Genomic DNA, 13,060 nt, shown 5'->3' with positions numbered 1-13,060 from the left:
CAAAGACATATATCTCACAGAACATCCAAATCTTTTATTTTTATTATTATTATTTTTAAATTTAAGAGACAGGGTCAGGCCAGGCACGGTGGCTCACGCTTGTAATCCCGGCACTTTGGGAGGCTGAGGCAGGTGGATTACCTGTGGTCGGGAGTTTGAGACCAGCCTGACCAACATGGAGAAACCCCGTCTCTACTAAAAAATACAAAATTAGTCGGGCGTGGTGGTGCATGCCTGTAATCCCAGCTACTCAGGAGGCTGAGGCAGGAGAATCGCTTGAACCTGGGAGGCGGAGGTTGCGGTGAGCTGAGATCATGCCATTGCACTCCAGCCTGGGCAACAAGAGTGAAACTCTGTCTCAAAACAAAAAAAAAAGAGACAGGGTCTCACTGTGTTGTCCAGGCTGGAGTGCAGTGTGTATTCACAAGCACGATCCCACTACTGATCAGAGTGGGATTTTGGACTTGCTCCAATTCCGACCTGGCCGGTTCATCACCCCTCCTTAGGCAACCTGGTGGTCCTCGTCTCCCAGGAGGTCACCCTGTTGATGCTGAGTATGGACACCGCAAATGTTTTTTTATTCCTGAATACTTGATTTATCTCATGTCTATCCAGTGGTCTGAAAGTGCCCTGGGTTTGACAAGTTCCCTGAGAGGGGTGTTACTGCCTTTCATACACAGGTCAGGCAAAGTATGAGTGATGCCTCGCTGGGGATGGGAGAGTAGGAGTTAGTAGAAAAACACAAGCACCTGGACCGTGTCTGCCACAGAGAAAAACAATGCCCCTCCCCCAGTACACGTGGAGAGTACGCCGCCCAAACACACCTGTGCGATTCTCGGGGCATGAGAGGCCTGCGGGATCTCCTGCTGGATTGAATTCCTCATCCTAAGAAGCGGCTCATCCAAGCTAATCAACAAAAGATGGAGGATTCTGGCTGAGCAGGAGGGAAATACTGAGTGACAGCCTAGAGGCGTTTTCCAGATTCTGCAGAATCAGGCTCGTATTGCTCATTATTGTCTGTATGGTTCTGGCCAATTCCTAGACTAGCGACGATGAAAGGCCTCTTTTCCCAAATAAATTGCGCCAGGAAATAGAAATCAGCCCACAACAAACGGTCTTGGGGAAGAGGCCTCCTAGGTCTGGTTGAAAGAGGCGTTGTCTCTGCCTTATTTGGGGGTCGTCAGGTGGCAAGTTGCCATTTTTCTTTTCTCATGGTGTGTGTGTGTGTGTCTGTGTGTGTCTTTGTGTCTATGTGTGTGTCTTTGTGTGTGTCTCTGTGTTTTATGTATATGTACCTGTGTACGTCTGTGTGTGTCTGTGTGTTTGTGTGTGTCTTTGTGTAGGTGTGTGTGTGTGTCTGTGTGTTTATATGTGTGTCTTTGTGTGTGTCTCTGTGTTTTATGTGTATGAGTCTGTGTGTGTCTCTGTGTGTGTGTGTCTGTGTGTGTGGATGCGTGTGCTGATTTTTCTTCCCCAAGATGTCTTGTTTTCTCCCATGGATGGGTGGTTCTGACGGCCTTGCTGGCAGTGGCAACATCCTGGCTGCCCAGTGTCCCTTCTCTGGTGACATGTTTTTGCCCAGGTGTGTCGCTGGGCCTCTGCCCAAAGGATAAGGGTCTGCTTGTCTTGGTCATCCCCGTCACTGTTTCCTGAGCTGGGAGCCGTGTTCGTCTTTCTGCTGGTGGGCTCTTATTCATGTGGACTGGTGAGATTTTTCTGGACCCCACACCCAGACAGCAGACCTTGGCTTCGTGCCCAAGAAGGCCTCCTCCTCCTTCCCTGGGCCACCGCCTTCCTAGCAAGCTTCCGGTTTAGCTCCCATTCCTGCTGCAGCTCCTGCACGCACCCCTGTCTCAGCAGGCACTTTCCCTCCCGTGCACCTCTAAGCCTCAGAACTTTTGTTTTCTCATTTTGGTTCCTCTGTTTGTGGCATAAAGTTGGGACCTGGGCAGACGCATGAAAGTTTTCCAGTGACCACAAAGTGATGCCTGCCTTCTCTGCTTGGTACTTCCTGTGCCTGCCCAAGAGACAATCAATAATAAATCAGTGAGATGTGTTTCAATAATTCTCTTGCTTGAAGTTCTGGAAGGCAGCTCTCAGGAAGGTAGGAGGAAACAGCAGCCCTTAGAATTTCTTCTGGCCTGTTGTCTTCAAACAGCTTGGTGTTGACTGGTGTCTATAAATAGTCAATGGGGTTGGGGGATTGGAAGAGGAAGCTGAAGGGCAAGCTAGAGACTCTGGGTTTAGTGTGCTCCTAGTTACCCCAGTGCAGTGCAGGATTTGAAATCTCCCTGGGTATAGGGCTGCCAGAGCAGGTGAGGAGTGGCAGCGGTGGAGACTGAGCTGGTATGGACCAGGGCCCTGGAAAGAAGGCGAGCTCTGAGGTTTGCTGGCACACTCTGGCACGGAGAATGCCATGCTGCATGTCTGCATTCTTTTTGTCATTAAGAAAAAAATGCGGGCTGGGGGTGGTGGCCCAGGCCTGTAATCCCAGCACTTTGGGAGTGGAGGCAGGCAGATCATTTGAGCCCAGGAGTTCGAGACCAGCCTGGGCAACATAGCGAGACCTTGTCTCTACAAAAAATACAAAAGTTGACTGGGCACGGTGGCTCACGCCTATAATCCCAGCACTTTGGGAGGCCGAGGTGAGCAGATTACCTGAGGTCAGGAGTTCGAGACAAGCCTGACCAACATGGTGAAACCCCATCTCTACTAAAAATACAAAAATTAGCCGGGCATGGTGGCACACACCTGTAATCCCAGCTACTCGGGAGGCTGAGGCAGGAGAATTGTTTGAGCCTAGGAGACGGAGGTTGCAGTGAGCCGAGATCGTGCCACTGCACTCCAGCCTGGCCGACAGAATAAGACTCTCTCTCAAAAAATAAAAATAAAATAAAATAAAAAAGTTAGTTGTGGTCTCCTGCTGGCCAGACCCAGTGGGTCTCGTTATCACGTTGCTTATAAAGTACCCCATCCATGACTCACTGGTTGATGTACTGGTTTACATGGCTGGAGTGAACAAGCCATTTCTCCCTGTCCTGTGAAAGGAGGAGGAGGGGGTTGTGATAGGCAGACTTTAGGTGTCCAAATGGAACTGAAGCTCGTCAGTGGGTGCAGTTCACAAGTGGAGTTCATTGTTGTGGGGGATGAGTGCACCTGGTATTTGATGTAGCATATGATACCTGTTAGTTGTTCCAAGTGAATATTTCACAACATCCAGTCCAGCTTGTTCTTGGGATGAAATATCCCAAACATGGTGGCTGAAGATGCATGCATAGTGCATGGCGATGCTGTATAGTTCAGGCAAATGACGTGGGGACATGGGCTTACTAGTGTTCCGCGTTAAGGCCGGGTGTGTGGTGGCTCACGCCTGTAATCCCAGCACTTTGGGAGGACGAGGCAGGTGGATCACCTGAGGTCAGGAGTTCGAGACTAGCCTGGGCAACATGGCAAAATCCCGTCTCTACTGAAAATACAAAAATCCACTGACTGTAGTGGCGAGTGCCTGTAGTCCCAGCTACTTGGGACGCTGAGGCACAAGAATGGCTTGAACCTGGGAGGCAGAGGTTGTAGTGAGCTGAGATTGAGTCATTGCACTCCAGCCTGGGTGACAGAGTGAGACTCTGTCTCAAAAAAAAAAAAAAAAAAAAAAGTGTTCTGCATTAGGTAGGGCAGTGTTCCCTAAGATCTGATTCAGAACACAAAATCTGGTGGGGGCTGGGTACGGTGGCTCAATCCTCTAATCCCAGCAATTTGGGAAGTTAAGGCAGGAGGATCCCTTGAGGCCAGGAGTTTGAGATCAGCCTGGCAACATAGGGAGACCCTGTTTCTCAAAAAAAAAAAAAAAAAAAAAAAATTAGCTCCAGCCTGTGTGAGAGCTATCTCAAAAAAATAATAATAATAAAATGAGTCTGGTGAGGTCCTGGCACCTGGCAGCCCTAGGTGGTTCTCTAACTCATCTTGTGTCACAGGTACCTGTATTCGGATGCAAGTGGTCACAGTCATGGGGGGCTTGGTGAGAGTATGTTTTGAGGCAGTAGGTGTCATCAAGTTTTGTTTTTTAAAAATTTATTTTTGACAAAAATTATATATATTCATCATGTACAGCACAATGTTCTGAAATACGTATACACTGAGGAATGGTTAAATCGGCTAATACATAGTCATCAGTTTTTGTGGTGAGAACACTTGAAATCTACTCTCGTAGTGATTTTTAGGGCTGCGGTGGTTGCTGTTGACTATGGACACTGTGCTCTTCAGCACAGCACTTGGACTTATTCCTCCTGTCCTTTGTTTTGATTCCACACTGTTTTAGGAGCTAGGTTTGCTATCGCAATGTGAATTCTGTGTTACCTATCTGCACAATGGACAAACAAAAAGTTCATTTCCTTCTATTTAAAATGTACTATTAGGCTGGGCATGGTGGCTCACACCTGCAATCCCAGCACTTTGGGAGGCTGAGGTGGGCGGATCGCTTGAGGTCAGGAGTTCAAGACCAGCATGGCAGGACATGGCAAAACCCCGTCTCGACTAAAAATACAAAAATTAGCTGGGAGTGGTAGCACGTGCCTGTAGTCCCACCTACTTCAGAGGCTGAGGCAGGAGAATCTGGGAGGTGGAGGTTGCAGTGAGCTGAGATGGCGCCACTGTACTCCAGCTTGGGCGACAGAGCAAGATCCTGTCTCAAAAATAAATAAATAAACAAAATGTACTTTTATTGGGCTGGGTGTGGTGGCTCACACCTGTAATCCTAGCACTTTGGGAGGCTGAGTCGGGAGGATTGCTTGAGCCTAGGAGTTCAAAACCAGCCTGGGCAACATAGTGAAACTCCATCTCTACCAAAAATACAAAAAATTAGCTGGGCATGGTGACATACACCTGTGGTACCAGCTACTTGGGAGGCTGGGGTAGCTGGGGTGGGAGGATCACTTGAGCCTAGGAGGCTGAGGCTGCAGTGAGCCATGATCATGCCACTGCACTCCAGCCTGGGTGACAGAGTGAGACCCCATTTTATTTTATTTTATCAAAAATAAAATAAAATAACAAACTGTACTATTATTGGCCAGACATGGTGGTTTATGCCTGTAATCTCAGCGCTTTGGGAGGATGAGGTGGGAGGATTGCTTGAGCTCAAGAGTTGGAGGCTGCAGTGAACTACCATCATGCCACTGCACTCCACTCTGGGTGACAGAGTGAGACTCCATGTCTACAAAAAAATACTATTATGATTAATACCTATCATTAATTGTTTATGCCAGGCTTTATACATACATGTGCTATATACAATCGTCCATTCATTCCTGAAACAGCCTCATCAGCTAGGAGTCTTGTTTTTGCCCCCACTTTGCAGAAATGGAAACGGAGGCTTAGTTACATAGCTTGGCCATAGCATAAGTGGCGGAGCTGGGCTCTGGACACAGTTCTGTCTGAATCCAAAGCCCATGCTCCTGACTACAAATGAGACTGCCTCTCCCTTCAAGTCTTTGGTTTGAATGACTTATTTTTTTCACATGCAGTATGGTCTCAAAACAATCATCTCCTTATACCTCTTCCTGCCGCTCCCTGAACACCTGCCTGGCTCCTCTTCTGCTTAGAGTTAATGATGGTGGCTGGCTGGGATGATACGCGGGTGGCCTCCCATGGTGAGCTCGTGGGGGCTCCCCACTTCAAACCAAATGGTGAGATCAAGCCCATTGGGGTATCATTTCCTCACCGGTCCAAAAGGAATTCAGTTGTTTCTGCTTGTCAAATGCTCTGTGCTTCCTCGCCCAGCCCGCGTGAGTCACTGGGCTGTGTCAGTACGAGAATGGATGTTCTGTGTCCGACAGCCGCCAAGCTGCAAACACATACCCAGCACAAGGCAGAGACGCGGGCTGTGCGGGGACCCAGCGGAAAACCAGACCCCCACAGTGATGCCCAGACCCAGAGACCACAGAGAAGACGCCAGGGAAGAAACCATTTTTCATATCCAGCAGCCTTCTGCCCCAATTCAGCCCCCACCCTGGAAACGCAGCAGAACACATTTTGTGTGCAGTGAGCTGACAAGCCCTATAAAACATTTCCACTCTTCCGCACTCGGAACAGAGCCCATCTGTCCAACAGTGTCTGAAATAACACCGGATGGCCAGCAAAAGGGTATCCATTGTCACAGGCGTATTGGTACCGCAGGTAGTCCACACGGGCCCCCGTAATTCAAGTCGAAACAGCCTCTTCACCGACAGGGAGGCGGGGAGTGAAAGTGGCGGTTGTGATTCCAACAACGGGGAGGGTTGTTTTTCTAAGAATTCCTGCCAGTGGCCATGGAGTACTCTTTGTGCACCTACAGGAGACCTTGAAATTTAGGCAGCTATCAAATTCCAAATTAAACACCTGTGTGCTGCCTGCTCGCCGGTGAGGCAGCTGAGTCACACTGATCTGTGTTTGGGAAAGACCGGAGTTGGATTGTACTTGCTGCTTTCCTCTAACTAGCTTTCCTAACAAGCTTTCCTAAGATCACAAATTAGATGCTGGGGTTTCAGTTTAACAGGCCGATGAAGCTGTTGTTGAAAACTCAGGAATAATCAGCTTTGAGCCTGTAGCCTTGGAATTTCCTAGAGTGGGCTATTATGATCTGGTCATGTGGGGACTTGTTATTTCTATACAGATTGGGACTTCTAGTTTGCATCTGGTCTTCTGCAATCTCTTTTTTCAGGAGTGAGCACTAGCCAGAGTATAGCAAACATTTTCTCTTTTCTCCTAAATATGCATGTTAGCATCAGTGGGGGCAAGCATCAAGATGATCCCGTCAGGATTTAAGTTTATGAATGATTTCTCATGGTGTGGGACCCTAGCTGAACATGGGCCATGAAAGAGAATGCTCATTTCATATCCTGAATTGGCCCCTTCCTGGCTTTGGGACCTTGGGCAAATTACTGAGTCCCCAAGCCTCGGGTTTTTCATCTGTAAGATGGGATGATGGTAACAATAAGAACTAGTTTGTTGGATTGTTGTGAGAATTAAATGAGGTTCAGTACTGTGCCTAACCCATAATAAGCACTGAACACATGTCTAGGGCATTATCGGAGGATGAAAGTGGAAATTGTGTTTGAGTGTCTCATAAGGTCTACTCCTGGGCTTTGGGGGCTGGAGTTGGAGCACGAGCACAGGCCACAGAGGCAGAAGCCCAGGCCACTGCGAGGTCTGTGGGGAAGGCTGAGGTTTTGACCCTCCAGAGATGGACAACAGCCCCAGCTGGGATGGCCAGAATCATGGGGCAGAGAGGCCCACTCCATGCTAGAGGCAGGCAGGGCACCTGGAGGGCTGTGGGTGGGTGGGTGGGTGGGTGGGGTGTCAGGCCCCAGATGATTGCTCTGGGAGGGCACATGGACAGTCAAATTGGGTTTAGGGCTGCAAAGAAGGGGTATTGATGTTTAAAATTTTTTTTTACAGTGATAAAATATTTGCAACAGGCCAGGCATGGTGGTTTACACCTGTAACCCTAGCATTTTGAGGGACTGAGGTGGGAGGATCGCCTGAGTCCAGGAGTTCGAGATCGGCCTAGGCAACATAGTGAGACCTTATCTCTAAAATGAATAAAAAAAATTAGCCGAGCATGGTGGTGCATGCCTGTGGTCTCAGCTATTTGGGAGGCCGAGGTGGGAGGATCACCTGAGCCCAGGAGGTCAAGGCTGCAGTGAGCCACTCAAAAAAAGAAAAAGCATAACATAAAAATCACCAGTTTAGGACAGGTGTGGTGGCTCATACCTGTAATCCCAGCACTTTGGGAGGCCGAAGCGGGTGACTTGCTTGACTCCAGGAGTTTGAGACCAGCCTGAGCAACATAGTGAAACGCCATCTCTATGAAAAATAGAAAAATTAGCCAGGCGTGATAGTGTGTACCTGTAGTCCTAGCTACTTTGGAGGCTGAGGCAGGAGGATCACCTGAGCCTGGAAGTTGAGGCTGCAGTGAGCTGAGATCATACCACTGCAGTTCAGCCTGGGTGACAAAGTGAGACTGTTTCAAAACAAACAAACAAACCCCAAACAAAACCCAGTTTAACCATTTTTAAGAGTACAGTTCATTGCCATTGCGTACATTCACACTGTTGAGCAACCATCCTCACTATCTGTTTCCAGAAGTTTTTTATGATCCCAAACTGAAGCTCTGTTCCCTTTAAACAACAACTCCCATTCATTCTTCCTCCAGCTCCTGGCAACCACTATCTTACTTTCTGTCTCTATGAATCTGCCTACTATAGTTACCTCATATAACTCGAATCATACAGTCTCTGTCTTTTTGTGCCTGGCTTGCTTCCCATAGCATCATGTCTTCAAGGCTCATCTGTGTTGTCATGTGCATCAGAACTTCCTTCCTTTTTAAGGCTGTATAATATTCCATTGTATGTGTATACCACATTTTGTTTCTCCATCCATCAACAGACACCTGGGTTGCTTCTACCTTTTGGCTACTGTGAATAATGTTGCTATGAACGTGGGTGTACAGGTATCTGTTTGAGTCCCTGCTTTCGGTTATTTTGAGTATATTCTCAGAGGTAGAATTGCTAGATTATATGGTAATTCTATGTTTAATTTTTTGAGGAGCTGCCATACTGTTCTCCAAAGCAGCTGCAGCTTTTTTTTTTTTTTTTTTTTTTTTGAGACAGGGGTCTTTTTATGTTGCCTGGGCTGGTCTTGAACTCATGGCTTCAAGTGATCCTCCCACCCTGGCCTCCTAAAGTGCTGGGAATACAGGCATGAGCCACTGTGTGCCTAGCTGCACCATTTTACATTCTGGCCAGTAGTGCACAAGGGTTCCAATTTCTCCACGTCCTTGCCAACACTTATTTTTCATTTTTCTGAAAATAGCCACCCGAATGGGTGCGAAGTGGTAACTTATTGAGGGAGGCTGGCTGTAAGGGCATCATTAAAGAGTCCATCTCTAAACAAAAGACACCAGTCTGAATAATTGTCCCTCTGTTAAGGAACTCATACTTCGAGTGTGTAGGACCAAGTGGTCGCTCGCTAGATTCTTCACTCTGTCGGGTGGGCCCTATTTGAAGACAGGTGGTAACCTTGGCAGTGGGATTGCATGGGCACCAAAATGTCCATCTGGCCCCAAAGGTGGTCGTTCCCAGGTTGGCATGTTGCCTGACATCCTCAGCAGGAAGGTTACCTGTTAACACGGAAACAAGTTACCTGGGAGGAGAGACACGACACATGAGTGTGAGCACAGTGGCTGCTGCCGCCTGGCACGGAGCCTGGGAAGGCGGTACAGGGCGTGCATGTTTGGAAAAGGCGGGGAGATTGGAAGCTGCAGACCTTGCTCTGGCAGCAGAGGCCAGGCAGGCCGGGGTAGAAGGGAAGGCCCCAGACGGCCCGGGTATGGGTTGTTCAGGACCAACACCTGTGTTCCTGAAGCACCAGCTGCAACAGGGGGAAACATCCCCCACGCCCTCTCCAATCCCCATGTGGCTTCCCCATACTTTTGCACGACTCCCACTCACTCCAGTGACATCTTCAGCGTTGCCTCCTCCCATCTGCCCACTTTCCACCCTCTCCCAGCACGCCCACGCTCTTCTTCACTCCTGGCTTCCTCCCTGATGTTGGGCCTGTATTTCCCACCACACGCGTCTTTGTTAGAAAATCCAAAGGCTTGATTCATGCTTGTTGGAAATGGCAAGTAGCTCGAGGCTAAATGTGCTAAATGGGATTTAGAGAGCAAAACAAGGATTCTGGAGAACCCAGGCATCTGTTCATTCAACATTCTCTACAAGGACGACCAGGAGTGGCAGTGGATGGGGAGTGACAGAGACACTCACTGCCACTCTCGAGGTGTTTGCTGTATAGCCAGGGATTCAAACATAGAAACCAATGAGTGCGGACAGTTTACAGGTTCTGTAAGCGAAGGCTGCACGGGGTCCACTGGGAGCACAAAGCAGTGGCTGGGGAGGGTGGTCAGGGAAGGCTTCAAAGAGGAGGTGGCACGCAGCTTACTCAACCAAGGAACAACATGACATCACTGGGGTTCGGGTCCTGCCAGAGTCTAGGAACCCACCATACCATTCAATACACAATTATTTCTCGACTTCATTTTCCTGCACTGCATTTATGTTTGAAGAGGAAAATCTGTTGGTGAATGAAGAGCCATCAGCAGGGGTTCCTGCAGACCTCCGTTCTGCTGAGTCTCCCGCCATATCTGTCATTTTCCATGTGTCCCTGTGGCTTTTTCCTCATGGGATTGTTGGGGGGATTTATTTGCAAATTGATGGTTATGAAGCTTGGAAAATCCAGTGTTGGAAAATGTTTTAGGTTAGTGTCAAGTAGGAAGCACTTCTTATTTACTTAGAGATGGCCAAACAGGCCAGGTGCAGTGGCTCATGCCTGTAATCCCAACACTTTGGGAGGCCGAGGTGGATGGATCACCTGAGCTCAGGAGTTCAAGACCAGCCTGGCCAACATGGTGAAACTCTGTCTCTACTGAAAATACAAAATTAGCCAGGCGTGGTGGCGGGCGCCTGTAATTACAGCTCCTCAGGAGGCTGAGTCAGGAAAATCGCTTGAACCCGGGAGGTGGAGGTTGCAGTGAGCCGAGATTGCACCACTGCACTCCAGCCTGGGCGACAGAGGGAAACTCCATCTCAAAAACAAGCAAACAAACAAACAACAACAACAACAAAAGTCATGAGTAAAAAGTAAAACTTTTAAACTCAAGTAAACGAAAGATACCAAAGGAGAAGGAAACTTAACACTATGGACAAACTTTTGCCATTAAAATTATAGGAAATGAAAACAAACATCACCAGCATCTCAATGCGAATGGTTTCCATTGATAAAATAAGGAATATTGTTAACTGTTAGTATTATTAATATATAATTTTTCAGACCCTTGAAAAATTGGGGTCTGGATATCCAAATCAAGTGAAAACAGTATGATATTTATTATATATGACTTGAATAAGACATTGGTTTCGAGGTGTGGTTATAGAAGTGTTTGTTTGTTTTCATCCTGCAAATCTCTACTGTATATATATGTGTGTGTATATATATATATATATATATATTTTTTTTTTTCCCCCAAACGTTTTCCTCTCTCCCTTGAAAGTTGGTACATGCTTAAGGTTAGGAATCATAATAGTAAAATATGCTATTATAATGGCTGCAGACAGGAGCTCAGCCTTTCATCTTCTTTCAACTTGGCAAATATTTGAAAAACAAGATTGGGGGGAGGGGGGAGGGATAGCATTTGGAGATATACCTAATGTTAAATGACGAGTTACTGGGTGCAGCACACCAACATGGCACATGTATACATATGTAACTAACCTGCACGTTGTGCACATGTACCCTAAAACTTAAAGTATAATAATAATAAAAAAAGAAAAACAAGGTTAAAGCCGGGCGTGGTGGCTCACGCCTGTAATCCCAGCACTTCGAGAGGCCGATGTGGGCGGATCATGAGGTCAAGGAGATTGAGGCCATCCTGGCTAACACAGTGAAACCCCATCTCTACTAAAAAAAATACAAAAAAAAAAAATATTAGCCGGGCGCGGTGGCGGGTGCCTGTAGTCCCAGCTACTTGGGAGGCTGAGGCAGGAGAATGGCATGAACCCAGGAGGCGGAGCTTGCAGTGAGCGGAGATGGCACCACTGCACTCCAGCCTGGGCTACAGAGCGAGACTCCGTCTCAAAAAAAATGAAACAAAACAAAACAAAAAACAACAAAATGATTTAAAAAAATTTGCGACTTGTAAATCCACACATTATTTTGTTGTTCTGAAAAGAAAATTTAACATTTTATATTTTTAAAATTTGGGGGATCCTATCATATAGTTTTTTGTAACTCCAGATATTAGCTTAGAAATAGGTTTCAACATGAGTGATTTTCAGGCATTTATTCAAACATTTCCTCCTACTTCAAAAATACATAAAAACGTGATATGACTGCTTTCTTAAAGGATTTACCGAGATTATATCCTTTGAGTAAAGTGATCCTGAACTCAGTCTGGTTGTCAGTTTCATTAGGAAGGAAGTCGCTCATCTTGGTCTAAATATTCTCCAATGCCCCGTAATGCGGACATTGCTTTCAAGGAGCCATGCTTTCAAGGAGTGCCCAGATGGAAGCCCTTTCTAACGACAGTTGGAAATATTCTAAGAAAAATTAATGCTATTTTAGAGTTACTAGTGGTAGGTTTTAAGATAAAACGTCTTTGTGGGCTTGTAATTTTTCCTGGGTAGCAAAGTGAAATTCGCAAACCTTGGGGCTCTCTTCTCAACCTTCTCAACCTCACATTTCTTATTTCACATGGCCTTCTGTCTAGTAACACTATACTTACACATTTAAGAACCATGCATTTAGGCTGGGCATGGTGGCTCACGCCTGTAATCCCAGCACTTTGGGAGGCTAAGGCAGGTGGATCACGAGGTCAGGAGTTCGAGACCAGCCTGGCCAACATGGTGAAATCCCATCTCTACTAAAAATACAAAAAATTAACCAGGCGTGGTGGCGCACACCTGTAGTCGCATCTACTCAGGAGGCTGAGGCAGGAGAATCGCTTGAACCTGGTAGGCAGAGGTTGCAGTGAGCCGAGATCGCACCACTGTACTCCAGCCTGGGCGACAGACAGAGCGAGACTCTGTCTCAAAAAAAAAAAAAAGAAAAAAGAAAGAAAGAAACATGCGCTTATAGTTCCTCATGGCTGAGCCGCAACCTCGTTCTCTTGGAAGTGAGATATTTTTGAAAGGAAGTGTTGACTAGAAAGTGATGGGTCAGGGCTGTGTCTAGGATCAGGTTGTTCAGATAGGAAGGAAGGAAGAAAGTTTTGATGCTATTTAGAAACCTGACTTTGACATTTTGGGCTAGCAGCTTGGTTTACTGGAAAAATGAAGAAAGACAGTTTTTTCTCACAAAATTGTGATATGGGTTAGAAGAATACTGAAGAATTCAGTGATCGAGCCTTTGATACGGACAGTTGAAGTGCAGGAGACAGTTGCCAACATTTTGTTGAAGTCATTCATATACATATCTGAATCATAAATTAATTCTAAATGAGTGACATGCTTTTTAGCTTGCCAGAATTATGGAA

This window comes from Gorilla gorilla, chromosome 14 (genome assembly GCF_029281585.2).
Source record: "Gorilla gorilla gorilla isolate KB3781 chromosome 14, NHGRI_mGorGor1-v2.1_pri, whole genome shotgun sequence".
Classification (NCBI taxonomy): Eukaryota; Metazoa; Chordata; class Mammalia; order Primates; family Hominidae; genus Gorilla; species Gorilla gorilla.
Note: the sequence above shows the minus strand (reverse complement) of the source record.